At 34.7% G+C, this 21,256-nt stretch overlaps 1 protein-coding gene across 1 annotated transcript in view; it reads left to right on the top strand.

Annotated features, from left to right (window-relative positions):
• Positions 1 to 21,256, top strand: part of LOC129216357 (hemicentin-1-like) — a 113,436-nt gene that overhangs the window by 66,760 nt on the left and 25,420 nt on the right. The gene's annotated exons all lie outside the window — the stretch shown is intronic.

The raw sequence follows: 21,256 nt of genomic DNA, 5'->3' as shown, positions 1-21,256 counted from the left end.
TAATAAGGGAATCAGTTCATCATAATTACTGAAAGTACGGAACAAACAAAATAATCCCGGTTATCGGCGATCGGATTTATCCTTTTGTCTTTTCACATTTTTTTAAAACTTATGACTGTGTTATTGTTCGTTTTTAAATTTTGCACATATTTTTTACATTCAATGTTTGTAGACGCAATGTAGCAATGCTTTTAGTTATTTAAATGTATGTGTGAGTGTTATAAATATTCTATATCTATAGTATACACTAAGTATCATTTTGGACCTATTAGCCGGTTATATGCGGTTTTCGCTTATCCGCGGTCACCGTGCCACTCTATTCCGTGGATAATCCAGAGTTTACTGTTCTTTACATACAGTCAAGTGCCCATACTTGGGACAGTTTTGAACTTTTAGCTTTAATAACATATTAATCATATGTTTTCATTAAAACGAAGTATTCTATTTTTAGGATGTGCCTTAATACTTCACTTCAAGACAAGGTATAGATGTGTAGATGTGTCCCTTTAAAAATAAAACAAAAAAATGTACATCGTCCCCCCCCCTCCCTAACTTAGGACACTTATTAGTTTGATCTTTTTTTTTCATGTATTCAGCAATAGATAATAGTTTGGGACACCAACTATCATTTTAAACAAGTTTATTTTACAACCAAATAAAGAACAAAATATCATTGGACGAAATAATACAATCTAGTAAACTTTCAATGATTTCAGAATGCACACTTGCCCCTGAAAACATTGAATGTCTCCCAAGCCTGAATTCTTTTGCATGTAATATTTCTGATTTCCCCTCTATATTTGGAAGCATAAAAGCAATTGTTGAACCCAAATAATTATTAACGCAGCTTATTTTTAGTTCTCCATGTTACTTATTTCACATCTCTTCACATTCACTTTTATTCCTTCATAACACTTGAAATGCACTACAAATAAATCAGCCTCATCTATACTTTGAGACTCATTTTCATTAGTGGAACTAATAAATGTAATATTTTGGAAAACATCTTTTGCTCATCACTAGATTCAAAGTTTTTTAACAGTGACAATTATTCTGTCCTGTTATGATATGACGCATTTATTGTCATCAAAATAGCCCTCAATTTATAAAATTTTGTATATATACGTTTTGCTAATAGAATTAAACGCTTTATTTCCTCACTATTCTTATAGACATTGTTTATGCCTTAGTATCCTAACTTAAAACAGTGTCCCAAGTTATGCAATTTCTCAAAATAATCAATAAATAAGTTTAACTGAATTAGTTGGGTGGAAATTAATTTGCCCAATAAGGCACAGGTACATAGCCGAGACGAATTGTGAAACAAATTCAAACTAATGCTGCCCAGTTAGCGTAGGTAACCAAAGTTATTTCCATATTTAAAAGTCGCATGTTTATTCCAACTTTTCAAAATCATAAAAATAACCCATAAAGCTGATACATCAAAGTTCAACTCACATAACCTCATAAGATAACTCTTCATTTATTCTGTAACATCATTTGTTTCTTATTGGTGAAATACCAACTGGTGTACCAACCCACAAAACTAAATTCGGCAAAAATGTCCCAAGTTAAGGTTAAGGTACCAAGTATGGGCACTTGACTAGTAAAAGTTTCATTTTTAACGCAAGATATTGGATAACAAAACAGTATAAGAGAAAATTATGTAAGTAAAGTCGCATACTAGAAATATAAAAAGTGTCCCATGGTACAACATTCTCCTCTACTACAGTAAAAATTTCGCAGCTCGCATTTACAAAATCATTGTAACCCTAATATTATGCAACAAAAAAGTGTTGAAACACTTTTTAATGCAATTGGTTTTTCTTTACTTTAAACGAGTTAAGTTAGTTTCATACTTTTTATTTCAAACCTTTTCTTTGCAATAATCAGGGCTCACATTATCTTTAAAAAAAAAAAATCTGAATTTTTGACTCCTTAAATTCAAATAATGTTTTTCAGAATCATGAGAGTGTGCGTGTGGTGTGTGTAGGCGTGTGGTGTGTGTAGGCGTGTGTGTGCATTTCTGAGTGTGTGTGTATGTAGGCATGTATATGTGTGTGTGTGTGTGTGTGTGTAGGATTATGGACGCAAACGCCCAGGCATTCCGGTGCACAGTGCTATTGGTGTAGAACCAGCAGCAGTTCCTAAAATCAAAGGACGCGGACGTCGTTCAACGGTCAAGTGAAAACAATAAGCAATTCGTGATTTTTCAATTAAAAAATAAAAAAGTAAGAAACTTTTATAACCGCAGATTTAGCTTGTACTCTTTAAACAGCAAAGTTGGGTATTTCAATAACAAACCATCAAAAATAGTTATTGAAGTTATTTTTTACTTTTTCGGAGATTTTTTTTCTTTATATCAGTAATTAAATTTGCGCATTTTAACCTTTCTTAGAATAGAAAGAACAGGTAAATATTAGCAGCAAACGTTTCTCAATAAAAACAAAATATTTCTACTAAAGAAATTGAAACAGAAATGAAATACGAACAATTTTTAAAAATTCAATGCTGCAGACGATAATATTAGTTCGTTCCTGAAGCTTAAAAGTGGGGCGCTTTCTCTCTGAAATGCATTCTATGTCTACAAATAAACTCTTGCTTAGAAATAAATTTATAAATAAGTAAATCCGTTTTCCTTTCAAGCAAAATCTGTCAACTTCATCTTATCTAAACTCTACTGCTGTCACATATCACAAGCATTTTGAAAGTTAGAAACGGTCTTTACTGAATTTTTTGATAGTTAAACCTACGCGATGTATTGATATTTCATTTGCTACTGACAAGTAAAGCACTTAAGTTGGTTTTTCATGCGTTTCAATGGCCACTTCACGCATTGTGAATTTCAGTTTAAAAGGAATTATGTTTCATAGATTCTCATAACATTTCCTTTTAGAAAGTGAAGGGAATGGGGAAACAAAGTAACTCGGACACGTTCGCATCAGACTTCTTGCATGACACAATATTTTAAAGAAATATTCACTTGTTCAGATATTTAAAGACTTTAATGTTGTCAAGGAAAATGTTTAATCCATCTTTCTTCTTCGTTTCTATTTTTTTATTTTCTGGGGTTTTTAACCATAGCTGTTGAGGTGAGATGTCTTACATCTCAGAAAAATTAGAGTTTTGCACTCAAACGTTTCATAATGCCTACCTGATAGAAGTTAAGCTTTTATCTCTTCTCTCTTTTTTTCCCCCGCTCTTCTTATTCTTTTTTTTTTTATTTTATTTATTATTCTGAACAGTTACTGCACACGAACGATTTATCTCTCACGCCACATTCTTGTTTTTTCTGCGCTTGTCCTATTCACATTCACAAAACATTTCATAATTCAATGAAGAAAATAGATTGTAAACAATACTCGAAATCTGGTTTTTAATTGTTGCCAAAAGTAATGAAAAATAATAGTACTAATTATAAAGTTAATTTTTACTCCTTTTTACAAAAAAGGAAGTATTGTATTCGCGAAAAAAATTTCACTCAAAAATCGACCTTAATTTCCATTTTGCACACCCCCGAATGAATGTTGAGTTTTTTTCTTTTTTTCGTCTCGACCACACGTGGATAAGTGCTTAAGAACGTATAGGCAAGCGAAATATCCATTTTGAAGATTCTCGAGTGAGTTACAAGGAGTTTTCTCGTGACGTCTGTATGAACGTATGTGTGTATGCGCGGATGTGCAGATGTATGTTGCATAACTCAGGAAGCGTATGTCCTAGAAAGTTGAAATTTGGTACGTAGACTCCTAGTGGGGTCTAGTTGTGCACCTCCTCTTTTGGTTGCATTCGGGTGTTTCTAAGGGGGTCTTTTTCCCCTCTTTTGGGGGGGGGAATCATTGTTAATTTCGATGTAAACTCAAGTGGTGTTACAATTTGGAGGACACTTGGCGATATATCGCCAGTCTTTTGGTCGCCAACTTTTGTCGCGACAAATTTGGCGATTTTTTTTGAGCAATCACGATTGCTTATTGTTTTTATTTGACCGTCCTTGATGTCCGGTTCCTTTTTCAGAATGGACCAGAGGCCTCTGCAGCACCGCCGTCCACCGGAGGACGGAGCTACTCCTCTGGTCCTAGCCTCCACTAGCAGCAGTCCACCGGAATCCCCTCCTCTTAGGCGGTAGCATCCATATCCTGCATACACACACTCCTACATATACACACGTCTACCCACAAACAAGTCCTTACACACAGTCACACGTAACCACCCAGGAGGAGGGGCAGACTTAGGAGGACATGAGCCGTTTCTAGAAACAACAGCCTCCAATGAGTAGAGTCTTGTCGCAACTCGTGATTGCGAAAAACATAATTCGAATTCAAAGTGTCAGAACTTAAATTAGATATATATACACACACATATATATATTATTTAGATCTGGATTCATTTTGGCCACTGTTGGTGATATTTAGAGAGTAAACTATTCAATCACATCAAAATTACCAATAATGGGAAAAGTCATGTGTGGCACACATCAGCTCGTTTAATAAAAGTTTAATATAATTTCAAGGCTAAGCTTAAGCAATGTGGGTTACGTTTTCAAACTTATGATTTGACTTGAAACACAGAAACCTGCATTATTTGAAAAGTTTCAATTCGGAACTCCAGCACTCGAATACGCTACCTTGTGGTGATTCACAAAACTGCAAATGAAACTAAAACTTTGCCACGTTGCGTTCCACGTGTGTCTGTTGACGTAAACACACGCAGTTTGTTATGAGTATTTATTAACGCAATCGATGTGTCTTAGTTTGCTTTCAGCTACAGAAATTAATTCGTCCCTTAGTAGTATTCTCGAGCTCCTCAAAATAATGTTAGTTTTCATTATTTCCTTAATAATAGGTGAAAGCGAAAATTCTGGATTAACAAACTTGGATAACGTTATACAAGGTAAAAAATTTTATTGTTTTGTATGAATTTGTAAGAATATGGGAGTTTTTTTAATCTTAAATTAATTAAACTTACCATATTTTACAGCAGCATTTAGTTGGAATGGACAGTATGCAAAATATTTTCTTGAATATATTATCGTAGAACAAAATGAATAATCGAGAAAGAATTTACTTTATTCCTTTTATTCTCAGCTGAAAGATTTCGCCAAATTTGTTTAGGGTTATAGTTTTGGTATTGTGCGAGCAAAGTAGCCTTGGCGAGATTTCGCGTTTTTAGTTAAACCATTTTTAATTTTTATCACGAGTGGAATAAAATAGTAGTAAGATTACAGAATTCGATAAGTGAAAGGAAATAATGGTCAATCAACTGAAAAGAAAACTACCGCCATATATCCGTGAGAATTTTGTTGATGATTTGCATAACATGACACAATTAAATTGTAGTTCAGAAATTAGAAAAATCGAAACAGAAAATTTTTAAATGAACCGATTCGGGAATTCGAGAGAAATAACTCGGCTACAAATGGAAAACAATAAGCGCTAGCCAAGCAAGGCAAAAAAGTATCATCTTCTTTCGATAACAATTTGTAATGTCATATTGAATTTTCTAGCATTAATTGTTATTCTTGTCAGGCCACAATTATTATTTAGTTTTATCAAGAATTGATAAATATCGAATTCAACATCGTGGAAATAGCTGCTTAGAACTACGGACTACGTAGTTTTCATTAATCTTTGACGGTTAGTAATGCTTCTTGAATTCTCATTTCTTTCTACGTGGGCCAGAATATCCACAAGACTTTGAAAATTAATTTAAAAAGAATAAAGCGAAAAAATGATACGTACGAACAAAAATCACAACACTTTTAGCATTTTCTTCGTTACCATGTGCGTTTGTTTTAGTTTTCAAGTCCGCCATTAGACAGTGACTTCAGTGCCCCCTATAGTTCGTTGGAGTTGCGAATCAAAAAATGTATGCAAGTTTCAGTTTAGTCGCGAAATCAATTTGTTGAGTTTATTAATAAAACAAACTTTGTAATTGCTTACATTTTTCATTGTTTTTGGCAACAATTGAAAAACAACTACGTCACTTTCGTCACACAAAAAGTTTACCGATCAGAGTTTAAAAGCCCTCAGTAGTAAGTAGGCCACTATAGGGGCAGAAGGAGGAAAACAACTCAACATTCCTGAGGGGGCGTGGTCCTCCGCCATCTTGGATTTTTTCTTGTAGTCTTGTACGGGGGTATTTTTAGGATGATGTCACTGATTTTCTTGAAGTCTGTTACGAGGTTATTTTTCGGATGACGTGATTAATTTCTTGAAGTCTTTTACGAGGCTATTTTTCGGATGACGTCACTGTTTTTCTTGAAGCCTTTTACGAGGGTATGATGACGTCATATATGACGTCACGCTTCAACGACGCCATCTTGTAGTACGTCATAGAACATGTTGTTTCCTGTCTTAATTTTAATTACGTAATTAAAGTAAATACTAACTTATGCAAATTCTTATTTTTAATTAACTCAATTAATTTATTTATTTATTTATTGAATTTATTCTGAAATAGGGGTAATATTCTAAAATGCTCTCCCTGGGATTTGAACCGGGGACCTTTCGCTCCGAACGCGGATATGCTAACCACCAGACCAGAGTAAGCAGTTAATAGGGGAGGATAATAAAGCTTTAAACGCATAACATTCAGTAGTGGCGCCATCTATTGGAGGCTAGGGCCATGACAGAAAGCTTATGTGAAAGTGTGAATTAAATTCAGTAGATTTGCTGGTGGCGCCAGCATTTTATTTTCCATAATATTTTCCACATACATTTTTTTTTTCCACATACATTTCCAAAACAACTCTTAAAAAAATAGATTCGCAATTAAGCACTTTTATCATTCATTATCACTAGATGGCGCCACCAGCAAATCTACTGAATTTAATTCACACTTTCACATAAGCTTTCTGTCATGGCCCTAGCCTCCAATAGATGGCGCCACTACTGAATGTTATGCGTTTAAAGCTTTATTATCCTCCCCTATTAACTGCTTACTCTGGTCTGGTGGTTAGCATATCCGCGTTCGGAGCGAAAGGTCCCCGGTTCAAATCCCAGGGAGAGCATTTTAGAATATTACCCCTATTTCAGAATAAATTCAATAAATAAATAAATAAATTAATTGAGTTAATTAAAAATAAGAATTTGCATAAGTTAGTATTTACTTTAATTACGTAATTAAAATTAAGACAGGAAACAACATGTTCTATGACGTACTACAAGATGGCGTCGTTGAAGCGTGACGTCATATATGACGTCATCATACCCTCGTAAAAGGCTTCAAGAAAAACAGTGACGTCATCCGAAAAATAGCCTCGTAAAAGACTTCAAGAAATTAATCACGTCATCCGAAAAATAACCTCGTAACAGACTTCAAGAAAATCAGTGACATCATCCTAAAAATACCCCCGTACAAGACTACAAGAAAAAATCCAAGATGGCGGAGGACCACGCCCCCTCAGGAATGTTGAGTTGTTTTCCTCCTTCTGCCCCTATAGTGGCCTACTTACTACTAAGCCCAATGCTATAGCCATGGTTCCATTACGAGGCTACATAAATTCTACCAATTATAGTGCTGATGCAATTAGATGGTTAGACTATGTGGCAACCATGGAAGGCATTTGTATAGCTCATGCTCTAAACGGATTGGGAGAGAAGAAATTGAGCGGTATTTCAGTAGATGGTTACTGCGAAAGTTTGAAGACAGTCTACCAATATCATGTAAGTTTTTCTTTTTTTTTCAAAAAATTATGTATTAAAAAAATATATAGTAATTTTTATTTTCACATCCGTTTTTCCCTCATATATAATTTCTCTTTCTAGGGCTGTTTTTTCCATGGGTGCCCATCTTGTTATGACACCAGTGTGACAAATCCACTCTCTGGAGTTTCTATGAGCAGTTTGTATGAGAAAACTCAAAGAACTACAGCCAAACTAAAATCCATGGGATTCAAAGTAGTGGAAAAGTGGGAACATGAATTTAAAAACGAAGTGAAGATAAATGAAGAATTACAGTCTTTTATCAAATGCCACAATGTGCAAGATCGCTTAAAACCTCGTGATGCTTTTTTTGGAGGCCGTACGAATGCTATTCGATTGTATTACGAAGGGATAGTAAAATACGTAGATTTTACTTCTCTCTATCCATGGGTAAGTTTCTTAAGCTGTTAACTTATATATTTTTCTCCCTCCACTTCTTTCTAATCATTGTTTTTTAAACTTTTCAGGTGAATAAGTACTGTCGTTACCCAGTGGGTCATCCTATTATTATAACGGAAAACTTTGACGATCCTTGCAAATACTTTGGAATAATAAAATGCAAAGTTTTAGCACCAAGAGGATTGTTTTTGCCAATACTTCCGTACAGATGCAAGGATAAATTAATGTTTCCCTTGTGCCGATCCTGTACTGAACACATGAGCCAAGAAAACTGTACTCATCAAGGCGAAGACCGAGCATTGATAGGTACCTGGTGTACAGAAGAACTGAAGCTGGCAATAAAAAAAGGATACAAAGTCATGGACGTAAGTTTGTGTTTTTATGTTTGTTGGTTTTTTAATAAAGAAAAAATAGCAAGAGTACTGTTTCGAGCAAATAGGCTAACATGTTTCTTTTTTTTTCCACTTTAGATTTACGAAGTTTATCACTTTGAATCTTCGACAGACTCCTTATTTAAATCATATATTGATCTCTTTCTCAAGATAAAACAGGAAAGCAGTGGCTGGCCTGTAGAGTGCGTGACTGATAAAGAGAAAGAACAATATATTCGCCAGTATGCAGAGAAAGAAGGAGTACATTTAGATATTTCGTCTGTGATGATAAACCCTGGTCGACGACAAGTAGCAAAATTAGCATTGAACAGCTTTTGGGGGAGGTAAGCAATATTTTTTTTTTCAATTGTAATAAGCACACATCTAAATGAACATAGATTTTAATGCAATGCTCTTTTCTTTACAGGTGGGGAATGAATATGAATAAACCGAAATTAGAGTACGTCCATACAGTGGAACATTTCAACAAACTTTTTTTGGATTCCACAAAAGACGTAAGAGTTGATCTTTTTTCCCTTCTCTTTAAATTTTTCTTTATTGATTGTTCTTAACGTGAGTTAATGAATACCTCATTTTTCTGTTTGTTACAGGTACAAGACGTCTATTTTCCTGCACCAGAAATTGCGGCGATACAGTATAAAATGGTGGAAGAATTCGTAACGGAAGACATTTCCACCAACATTTTTATAGCTATTTTTACAACAGCTTGGGCCAGACTCAAATTTTATGAAGAAATGGATAAGTTGGGGGAGTCTGTGTTGTACCATGACACAGACTCCATAATTTATGCGAGTAATGGCTTAAATGACCCCCCATTGGGGAATTTTCTCGGTGACTTCACTGATGAATTGAATGGGGACAAAATTAAAACCTTCGTCTCAGGTATTTATTTTATTCTTTATCTTATGACTCTTTTTTCGTAATTGCTCCATTTTTAAAGACTATTTTTTCCTAATTAAATATTCTTTGCTATCTTTCAGGAGGACCCAAGAATTACGCATATGAGACGGCTTCTGGAAATACATATTGCAAAATAAGAGGTTTTACTCTTAATTTTAAAAATTCTTTGATTTTAAATTTTCATAGCTTAAAAGCGATTATCAGTGAGCTAGATTACACTTCAAAAATTGAAACTTATGACGAGAGAAAAATCACAAGAGATCCAAAAAGAAGGAGAGTGATAAACAAGCCGGAGAGTAAATTGTACAGAATTGTGTACGACAAAAGAGTTATAAAAGAGAACTTTTTGACACTCCCCTACGGCTTCTAGAAAAATAGAGCGGATTCTAACTCCCAGAAGCAAGAGAAAAAAAAAAAAAAACGGCCCTTTTCAGGGCCACCCAAATTAACATGAATTGGAATGCTTATATAGCAAAAAGTCTTTTATGAGACTATATTTAAAAAAAAAGGTTCTTTTCAGAACCACGAAAAAAAAAAAAACAAAGGCCCTTTTCAGGGCCACACAGAAAAAAAAAAGACCCATTCTGGGCAAACTTTTCTTTTTTCAGGACAAATGGATTCCTATAAAAGGTGGTATAATTTTCTCTTTTATTAAAGGTATAAAAAGCTTTGTATACGCGTAAGACAATCATTCAAAATGGAGTTCCCGTACTTGAAACATCCTTCCACGTGTATGATTTCAGGCCCCACGGGCTCTGGCAAAACTGTGTTCGTAAAGCGCTTAATCGAAGAAAACATGTTTAGGCCTCAACCTCAGAAGATTATTTACTGCTATGGAGTCTATCAGCCCTTGTTTAATAAGATGAAAAATATTGAATTTGTAGAAGGGTTACCCTCTCATTTAAATACTGTACGAGACGTTGTTATTGTGATTGATGATTTGATGTCAGAACTAGGAAACGATTCGCGGTTGACCAAACTTTTTACGAAAGGAAGTCACCATAGAAATATTAGTTGCATATTCATAGTTCAAAATATTTTTTATAAAAGTACGGAAATGCGAACAATTAATTTAAACTCCCATTATTTAGTGCTGTACAAAAACCCTAGAGATAAAAGTCAAATTACTCACCTTGCTCGCCAAATGTTTCCAGGCAAAGTTAAGGCTTTTCTAGAAATATTTAGTGATGCCACAAGTCCCGCGTACGGATACCTTTTTCTAGACTTTAGACCCGAAACTCATGACCGTTTACGCATGCGCACAGGAATTTTTCCAGGAGATATAAATTACGCGTACGAGCCTCGTTAGTCATTTATGGTGTAGAAACAGGAAGAGGAAACATGTCTGCTGTTGTAGTTGATTTTGAGGGCTTTCAATTAGCCCCACATAGCTATGTTATTAAGGAGCTTGCATTTTACTCTGTGAATCACAATTACCATGGCCGTTGGTCCTTCTTACCTCCTCGACCCTGGGAAGAATTATCGTACAGGAAACAAAAAAGTTATTCTTGGATAATCCGAAATTTACATGGATTGTCCTGGGAAAGTGGCGAGTTACCTTACAAAGCTCTACGTCACATTCTGACTATGTTATTTGTTTCTTTTACTGACATATACGTCAAAGGTTTGGAGAAGTGCAAATTTTTTGAAAAGTTGTCTGGAAAAAAAGTACTGGATTTAAATGATGTTGGTTGCCCTAAATTTCATGAATTAGAAAGCAGTTATGTTTCTTGTCCGGTGCACTCCTCTTATTTTAAGCACTGCGCTTTGGCAAAAGCGGCTGCATATGCCAATTTTCTATAAATAAACAGTACACACCACCAAATACGTCATTTGAAAGCAGAATGTCATCTTTTGCGCAACAAAATTTAGAGCAGCTCCGGCTTTTAAAAAACAGCAAACTTCGTACTGCGTTGTTGAGAAAAGCTCCCAATAGTGTTATAAAAGCACTATGTGAATGCTGTAAGAATTTATTATGCGGCAACATCCCATTCAGTAAACAACGTTTGAAAAGACTGAGACCATATAAAAGGACTCTGCGAGTGTTAGCGCAGCAGAAAGTTCCCTTGTTCAAGAAACGACGCATCCTCGTTCAAAAAGGAGACGGTTTCCTAAGTATTTTAATACCTGCAGCACTATCTGTTTTAACGTCTCTCATTCATGGATAATGCAAAGAAATACGTGTTGTTACCCGAGGATCAAACGCAACACTTTGCTACGGATCATTTATCTACACTGGACAAGGATATGAATGCCATTTTACTTCGCCGCGATCTGGGTGACGAAGAAAAACGTGTGTTGTACTTGCAAATTTTGCAAAAATTCGTAAAATTTCCCTCTACAAAACCCTTGGAATCCGAAATGGTGGAAGAAAGAGGTCCTCCTGATATTCTGAAAGATATTCTGGAAACAGCACCAGAAAAAGGGAAAAAACACGCGCTGAAGATTCTAGAGTTTCTCAAGAACAACCAATCAACTGTTTCCTGGAATGATAAGAATGAGCTTCTGGTACAAGGTGAAAGTATACCGAATTCAAATATTACAGATTTGGTCACTTTTTTACTGCGTTCTAGGAAAGCGAGACCCATTGGACATGAAGCATTTTTGAATGTATTAGACGATGTAAATTTTCCTTCCGAGTTTATTCAGAACAAGTATTTGAAAAAAAGTGTTCCCAAGCCCATTGTTAAAAGACAGAAAACTATGTATGCCAAATCACCTGTAAAAGAGCCCATTGTTAATCGACAGAAGAAAATGTATGCAAAACCATATGCCTGGAAAAATTATTTGTAACTTTTTTTGTTTTGTGTTAAATAAATATGAGTTGAAAAATAAAACTTTGTGTGGATTGTGTTACTAATTTTTTTATAATCGTTTTTTTTTTAAATAAAAGTGAAAAAAATTAAATTTACCTTAAGTCAAATGCAAAGAATTAAAAAAAAAAGTTTAATAGAAAAAAAGGGGGGAACAAAAGACTACAAGGGGGAAAAAATGTAAAAAGTTGGAAAAAATACTTGCAATAAAAAAAATTAAATAGAATAAACATTTATTTACAGAAAGAGAAAAAAAAAATTCCAGATATGTTATTGTTTTGCTGGAAAAAAATATTGTGTGATGACAAAAAATTATACAGACAGTAAAACGAACTCAGAATTAAAAATAAAAAGAACATTTTATTATTTCTTAAAAATCATATTTACACCGAAATTCTTTTTAACATATTGATACAATTGAAAATCACTGACTTTCTGAAATAAATTTTTCACAATGATATCCATACATAAACCTTGACATCTTTTGGTTAGATAGTAAATACAATATTGTCCACATACATTTGAAGTCAAACTTTGAAGAGGTACTTGATTCCATTTTACATGTTTATATTTCTTCACAAATCTTGTAATATGATGGCCATAGGCTTGAGGAGACAAACCATAGGAGTCGAAAAATTCAACAGTTTGAGGGTTTTCTATAAACAGGGCAATCCAGTGAGTTCCTGGTTCAGTGTGCTCATCAGTATTAACAACTATTGCAGCAGGAAACGATGTAATGCAAGGAATCTTATCACAAGGAAAAACTCCTACAAAGTATCTCGACGCATAGCGATGACGAATCAATACTCTACGAATATCCAAAGAATTCATTAGTTACCGAAATCGTACAAGATATTTCTAGCTTTGTTGATTTCAATCAAATTTTCGAATTCGGCATACACCAATAAGGAAATGGTTTGAGGTAGAGGCACTTTAAATTTAAGTTCCAGTCTTAAATTACTGTGTCGAACGAGATTTAAATGAGCTCCATCGCAGAGGTCAGGGGACAGATCAAAATGAAATAAGCAGTATCCGTCGGGAAATTCTTCTCTTGACAAATAAAGTCCTCGATCTTCTGAAGTGCAAAATAAATTGTTAAATGCATGAATATAGTTTTTATTGGTAAAATCAGGCTGCAATGGATTATGAGGCATCGGTTGTCCGTCGATGTAAACTCCAATGAAATTAATATCATAGTGTTTGAATTCAAATGGTGACTTTTTATAGCTTCCATTAAAAGCATCGTTGTCCACACAGGCTACGACCAAGCGCTTTGGCATTTGTCCAGTAAAGATGTTGTCTTGCACAAAACTCATGTTTCCTCCAGGAATAGAATATACTTTACACAGAACTCTGTTAATAGGATACTTGGCTGTTGTCTTCTCCAAGATTTTAGCATGCCCCAACACCACGCCAGGGCTGACTCGAACTTTGCGTACAAACATCGATGCTTGCTCGAGGACTACTTTAAAGTTACCATCTCCCATTAAGCAAAACTCTGGTTTGCTTCGTATTAGCTTGATTTTCATATCCACCATATTAAGCATGAGTCGATCTTGATGAAATATGTCAACATGCAGACGCCCTATCATATCCACTGTAGTGCTCAGTTTAAACATATTTGCTCTTTTAATAAATCCTTCGTTAGGGGTCTTGTTTTCGGCAGTCAAATCACAGTTATTCATTCGACCTGCAGTGTCCTTGAAAAATAATTCAGAAGACAACTGTGACGTCTTTGCTTCATATCCGTGATTTAATAATTTTTCGATAATTGCTCTGTATGGATAAGTGTTGTTGCTCGAAGAAATTAATCTTTCATTCAAGCTAACATCTACCTGGGAAAACAAGGCATGTAAAAATAAATTGACTGGACCCACATTTTCTTTAGTTAATAGAGTTCCATTTCCGTTCACAATTTTAACTTTAACAAATAAGAGATTCTGTGACAAGTCTAAATAATCGTCACCGGTCCCAGAAATGTTAAATTCTATTGGACTACCATCAGATGCATTCGCAACAGGGTGAAATTCTATCCACTGCCCTCTTTCGATAACTGTTTGCGTGGGTGGTAAAGTAAATAAATTAAGTTCAGATTTAGCACATTCAGGAGAATCTTTTAACAAATAAGCCATTCTGATTAGGAGTCAAAAATATCACGTCCTTTTGCTTTCTTGACTTTGGTTCGAATGACTGGTTTATAAGCTTTGCGCTTCCTTTTAAACCTTCCATGGCCAATCATCTCATCCGCCTTTTTAAGAGCTTTCTTAGCTAACAATTTTCCAACTTCTTTGCCTCTTGTTTTAGCTGAGTTTTCTAATTTCTCTCCAGCTAATACATCATTAGCAATCATGGCTCCAGTTCGTAAAGCTTCTTTTCCTATTGTTTTAACTCCACTTCTCAGGAAAGGCAGTGCAGTGCGGAAAAGTTTTGCGAAGAAACCACCAAGGCCGTGTCCCTTTTGCAGAGACAGTCCTTGATAAAAGGGCATACCGTTTCCAGTTTGCCCGACATAATAGTCTTCAAATTTTTTCGGACAGCAAGTGTAAGGAACAAGCATGATTCACGTTTTTTACACAAATGACGATGCACGTCAATGTCATGCAGTATTTATACAATTTGTTTCATGCGAAAATGGAGCACGATGTATGCCATGCCTCGTTCAAAAGGAACGAATTCGCCAGAGTGTAGACGTAAATCTATTTCAATTGTTTGAAAATGTTGTCGTATGACAGGTAAGTAGTGAGGTCTCGTATAATGAACATTAACCATTTCACCATCTCTTCCTTCTACTTTGATAATTTTTAACAGAGGAGCTTTGACATCACCCACGATTTGTGGCTCTACGAGATCGCAATACACATACATGACGGGAAAGGAAGCTGCTGGATCGGCTATAAAGGGACTCTGTGTCGTTCCATTATATTCTCCGGCATGAAAACCTAAAAGTTCTGCTATGCCTGTGTGAAGAATGACTTTACCACCTTCTTTTGTTTTGATTGTCACTCGTTTTGTTACAGGATGATAGTGAAATTCTATTTTATTTTTGAATGCTGTTAAAGTCATAGCTTTCAAGAGATCTGGTACTGTTTCATAACAACCTGGAGGTATTCGTCGGCCATGAACCACTCCATCGCCTAAATCAAATCCAAATAAATTATTGTCCGACCTGATGTTATACCACGAATGAGGGTATATAATATCTGTTAAACCTACTTCCCATTCATGATGGCTCAAATGAATACTTGAAGGAAGCTGTGTAATAAAATGAGAAGTTTTATTCTCAGGGAAGAAGCGACTAGAGCTGTCACTGATAAGCGTCACATAGAATGACATGATTGCGACTGAATGAAAGAGGTAAGTACAGCACTGTTTTATATCCCTTTCACATCATTCACCCATGCATTGAATTTTTCAGGATAGCCTTGAAACTTAACAAAATATTCCGTCTTTCCTAATCGCCGTCTTGTTTTTAAGACCTTTTCTATGGGATAATACCCGGAATCTGTTATTTTCTGAAGCTCTTGTGAGTAAAACGTCCCCTCTAACACTTCGCCAGTGAGATCTTTTAGTTTATACACTACGGGATTTCTGGGCAATACTTTATGGATCGTAAATATTTCTCTCGTCCAATTCTGCTCATATCCTTTCTCAAATCGCAATTTTTCTTTACTTATTCTAACGGTGTCTCCTTCTTTAAGTAAAGATTTACTTCCATGCCTTGGTGTGGTTTCAAGATCTCCGTAAAGATTTTTCCAAGCAATATCTTGATTATCTATGTTAACTGAAGAAGGCTTCATTTTTATGCTTCGATGCCACGTATTATTGTAACTGTAAACCAGTTTATCAATCACATCGATGTAGCGTTTCGTATTCATTTCTGTAAAATACTTCCACATTTTTGTCTTAAGTGTACGATTAAAACGCTCAACGACCGATGCTTTTGTTGAATTGTTTGTTGTAAAAAAGTGTACATTTTTCTTCTTCAGGTATTTTTGCACTTGATTGTTTGTAAATTCTTTACCCGCATCTGTCTGCATTATTTCCGGTGTTCGTTCCGAAAATATAATTTCAAAAGCGGATACGATTTCATCACTTTTCTTACTTTTTAGCGGTACAACCCATGCATATTTTGATAGAATATCCAGGCAAGTAAGTAAATACTTGTAACCATCATTGGTATCTGCTAGGGACTGCATGTCGACCAAATCAGATTGAAACTGCTCGTTTATACTTCCTACGATGACTCGATTTCTCTGGAACTTGTGTCTGATAGGCTTGTGCAAAGTGTACGAGTCCTTTGTCTGCAACCATGTTTTGATCTCCTTTGTCTTCACGCGTCCTTTTAAAGCACGATGTAAAGCATTCACACCTCCAAAACTTCCTGGAACTTGAGGATCCCGATACAGAGGATTCAGAACCTTGTCCATCACAGCAGTGATTATGATCAATCCGTACGTTAAAGTTCATATCGATACAATGAGGTAAAAATGTTTGGGCACCTCTTTTTATACGACTGTTTTATAGCCATGCTAGAAACTCACAACGTTATCTGTGCTTTGTTACTTTAAAATTAATTGATTTATTCTTAACTTTCATCATTTATGCAAATATAATCCTTGGGTGTCAACTGTGCTTGTATATAAACTTTAAATCGTTTGTTCTTCGTAAGGTTCCACAGTCGAGCGGTCTTGCGCGTCAGCAAAACCGCCGACTGTGGAAACTTTATGTCCCAGGTTCAAATCCCACCAGAAACATTTTTTTTTATTTCAAGAAAATAATAAATAAAATAAATAAATAAATAAAGTAAAATGAAAATATAAGGTCATAAAAAAGTCCGATAGATGGCGTCACCATCGTTTATCCATCGACAACCATCTTTATTTAAATTATTTTCCAAAATATTTTCCACATACATTTCCAAAACAACTCTTAAAAAATAGATTCGCAATTAAGCACTTTTATCATTCATTATCACTAGATGGCGCCACCAGCAAATCTACTGAATTTAATTCACACTTTCACATAAGCTTTCTGTCATGGCCCTAGCCTCCAATAGATGGCGCCACTACTGAATGTTATGCGTTTAAAGCTTTATTATCCTCCCCTATTAACTGCTTACTCTGGTCTGGTGGTTAGCATATCCGCGTTCGGAGCGAAAGGTCCCCGGTTCAAATCCCAGGGAGAGCATTTTAGAATATTACCCCTATTTCAGAATAAATTCAATAAATAAATAAATAAATTAATTGAGTTAATTAAAAATAAGAATTTGCATAAGTTAGTATTTACTTTAATTACGTAATTAAAATTAAGACAGGAAACAACATGTTCTATGACGTACTACAAGATGGCGTCGTTGAAGCGTGACGTCATATATGACGTCATCATACCCTCGTAAAAGGCTTCAAGAAAAACAGTGACGTCATCCGAAAAATAGCCTCGTAAAAGACTTCAAGAAATTAATCACGTCATCCGAAAAATAACCTCGTAACAGACTTCAAGAAAATCAGTGACATCATCCTAAAAATACCCCCGTACAAGACTACAAGAAAAAATCCAAGATGGCGGAGGACCACGCCCCCTCAGGAATGTTGAGTTGTTTTCCTCCTTCTGCCCCTATAGTGGCCTACTTACTACTGACGTCAAAGCGTAAACTTGCTCCTTCGCCAAGTTTAAATTTATTTTTAGCGTTTTAAAAATTGTAATAAAATTTCAGTTCATACAAATACAATTCTCAACTAGTATTTTGTGGCCATCACGAAACTTTCTTCTATATTTTTCTTTTTTTTCTGATCTTTCCCCATGCTTGACGAGGAAGCAATATTCCCAACAAAAACAAAATTACACATGCAAAAACTGAAAGTTATTTTAAAAGTCTTGCTTGAATTAATTACAAATATTTTATTTGTTAACAAACATAAGATGGCAACAGTTAAAAATTTTAAATCATTGAGATAATATGTCCGATCATTTCCATACATTTAAAATCACGAGAAATACGCAGACGACAATCTGTTACGATTTATCTTTCTTATTGTTGCATTAATAAAGCTATTTTTATTCGCAAAAAAAAAAGAAAGAAAAGAAAAAAAAAAAAACAACACCTTGGAGCGATTGGTGTCAAAATTGAACCAAAGCCTGTTTACATATGGATTCACATATATTCCAAATTTCAACCAGAACGTAACATTACTTCTTGAGATAGGGCACTCACAATGGAAAAAAAGAACGGGTGATTGCGCTACCCCCCTTTTTAGCTATTGACACCAAAATAAAATCAGCTTTTATACCCTTTAAGGGCTACTTGCCGATAAATTTTTCTTTCATTCCGTTCATTATTTCTTGAGATACAGCAGTCACAATTGACGACAAAAAACATTCTATAGCTCAACCCCCGTTTGAGTTACTGACACCAAAATTGAATCAGCACCTGTTCCTGTTACTGGCAACATATGGCCCAAATTTTGTTTGATTCTGCCAGTTACTTCCTGAGGAATAACAATCACGCGTAACTCAAAAAACGTCCCATTGCTCCACCCCCTTGGAGGAATTCGCGCCAAAAACCAATGGGCACAAGTTCACATAGGGGCACATATGTGTACCAAATTTCGTTCGATTTCATGCGGTAGTTTTTGCTGTAGAGCGGCCACAAAAAACTGGTCACACACAGACGTGACACACACACATACACACACACAGACAGACAGACATTTTCCAAAAATAGTCGAAATGGACTCAGCACACCAAAAAACGTTCGAATCCGTCAAAATTCGAAATTCGAAAATTTGCACGAATCCAATAATTTCTTCTATATATTAGATATAGAAAAAAGTAAAAAAGGATAAAATTCTGCAACTTTTTTATGTATTTATTCTTTCTTAACTAAGAATTATTTATTCACAATAAGCTTCAAAGCATTCAACTCAAAACTTACAGTAGAAAACAGATTATTTTTCTGCATGTTAGACGAAGCTCGACTGATGCCCAAAAATTTTACAATATTTGCCAGTGAGCAGCATCAAAATGACACTTCCCCGATCTACCCTACATATTTCGTGAAAACATTGAGATGCTTAGACTGGATGATTCAGGTATCAATCTTTTTGAATACGGCAGATACATATCCCAACTTCATCTTAAGAACGGCGAAAGTTTAATAACTCAACCCCCTTCCCTTGAAACAGGTGCAAGGCCCCATACGGCTAAAAGCTGCTTTCTCTCGGCGTTGCAACCGAAAGGGTTGCAACCATCAGCATTGTTTGGGACTGACCAGGTTTTTAGGATGCCATTTTGACAGCCATTCTTATCAGCCTGCTCTGCATGCTTCGCTGAACATTGCTAATCCTTCGAAGAATGTCTTGAAACTTCCCCTCGCGAGCAACCTGTCGAAAGGGGGAAAGAACTACCTTGGTACAGCTGCTGTACCGAAGCCGTAGTGTGGTCCAAATTATTTTGTGGTACAAATGCTGTACCGCCGTATTTAAAAGGTTAGCTTTTTTATGGTATCCGAAGACGTTAAAATGACTATTTTAACGCAATTTTACAAATTCGTTTTATGAATTTATTGGTTTAAATATCTCCTTAGCTTAAAAAAATTGGTCATTTTATGATTCTGCGTTCTTTAAAATCATATATATTGGTATGTGTATGTGCATAACCTATGGGAAAAGGCTGAAAATTCAAATTTAAAATTTCCGCAAAAGGAATTTGTATCTTAAATTGCTCACTTCAAATAATAGCTAAAAATCCTATTATATGATTTTTTTTTTTTTTTGAAACTTGAAGACTTTAGCTCTTCTCTGTAAACTAGGGAATATGCCAAAATGTTAATCATAACATGTTAATATGTTATTTCCTATTTTAAAAATATACACGTAATAAATTCGCAAGAATCTTACAAAAACGGTTTTGGTTTGATCTAAAAATTTGTATTTCCACATCAACAACCTAGGTGAGAGTAAATAAGTTAATTATGTCTGTACTTTTGTTCTAATAAAGTAAAAATGTATCGAAATATATTTTTTGAATTTTTCAAGTAATTCCTCAATATGCAACATATATTTAAAAATTGTGTTAAAAACTGGAAGAATATTTAAAAGTCCTAGTTAAACTTTTATTTCGGCTACATCAAAAAAAAAGTAATTAAAATGTCTTTAAACACCGATTTTTTAAAAAGGCTCCTAACGTGTTCGGAGTAGCAGATCCAGCTGTAGCGGTACACTAAGAACACCCTTCTCTCTTTTTTTCAGCAATCATCCCAAGAGCAGCCACTTTCTTATTTCATGTACGATTTTGCCCATGATATTGGGCGTATTTTATATCATGGGTAGGATTATTTTATTTTTAATTTTCAAACATGACTTAATAACCAAACATCATTTCGAAGCGTTTAACATACATTTTGGGAAATATGATGACAGGTATAAATATTAACATTGCGGTTTTTTTTTTAAATCAAATATCACATGCATTTAAATACCAGTGTAAAAGAAATTTTAATAAAACTCTGCTTCAAAAGTCTTTTGTCCTCCACGGTAAAACTATGCGTATAAGCACATCATCACTTCCATGAAAAATTTGTGTCACATTTATATTCAACAACATTCAGAAATACAATCATTCCATAATAAGTTAATTTGAAAAATATATTTATTTGATGGTTAAATTTATTTCAATTAGTTTGATATCGTCAAAATTCAATTCAACTAAATGTGATTGAGAGTCTAAAAGAAGAAAAAAATTAAATGTAAACAAAATATGTGAATTTGAGTTTTTGTAGCTCAAATGAATTATGAAGGAAATATTTTCATATTCAAAATCAGGAAACATATATATTGGTAGTTTATTTTGCTGTAGCTTTCTTGGTATCTTTAACGAAAGAGGAATATGAAATCAGGTTTTTAAACACAACCTTAATTTTAGAGAAAATAACCTTTTTATGTATATTAGTGTTTTTATAGTTGAAATCGAAAGAGTTTTGTTTATTCACGCAATTGTTATTCCTTTGTTATTCATAAATACAGTTTTATCACTATTTCATATTTTGATATTAAAT

This window comes from Uloborus diversus, chromosome 2 (assembly GCF_026930045.1).
Source record: "Uloborus diversus isolate 005 chromosome 2, Udiv.v.3.1, whole genome shotgun sequence".
Lineage (NCBI taxonomy): Eukaryota > Metazoa > Arthropoda > Arachnida > Araneae > Uloboridae > Uloborus > Uloborus diversus.
Note: the sequence above shows the minus strand (reverse complement) of the source record. Positions and strands in the feature narration are given on the sequence as shown.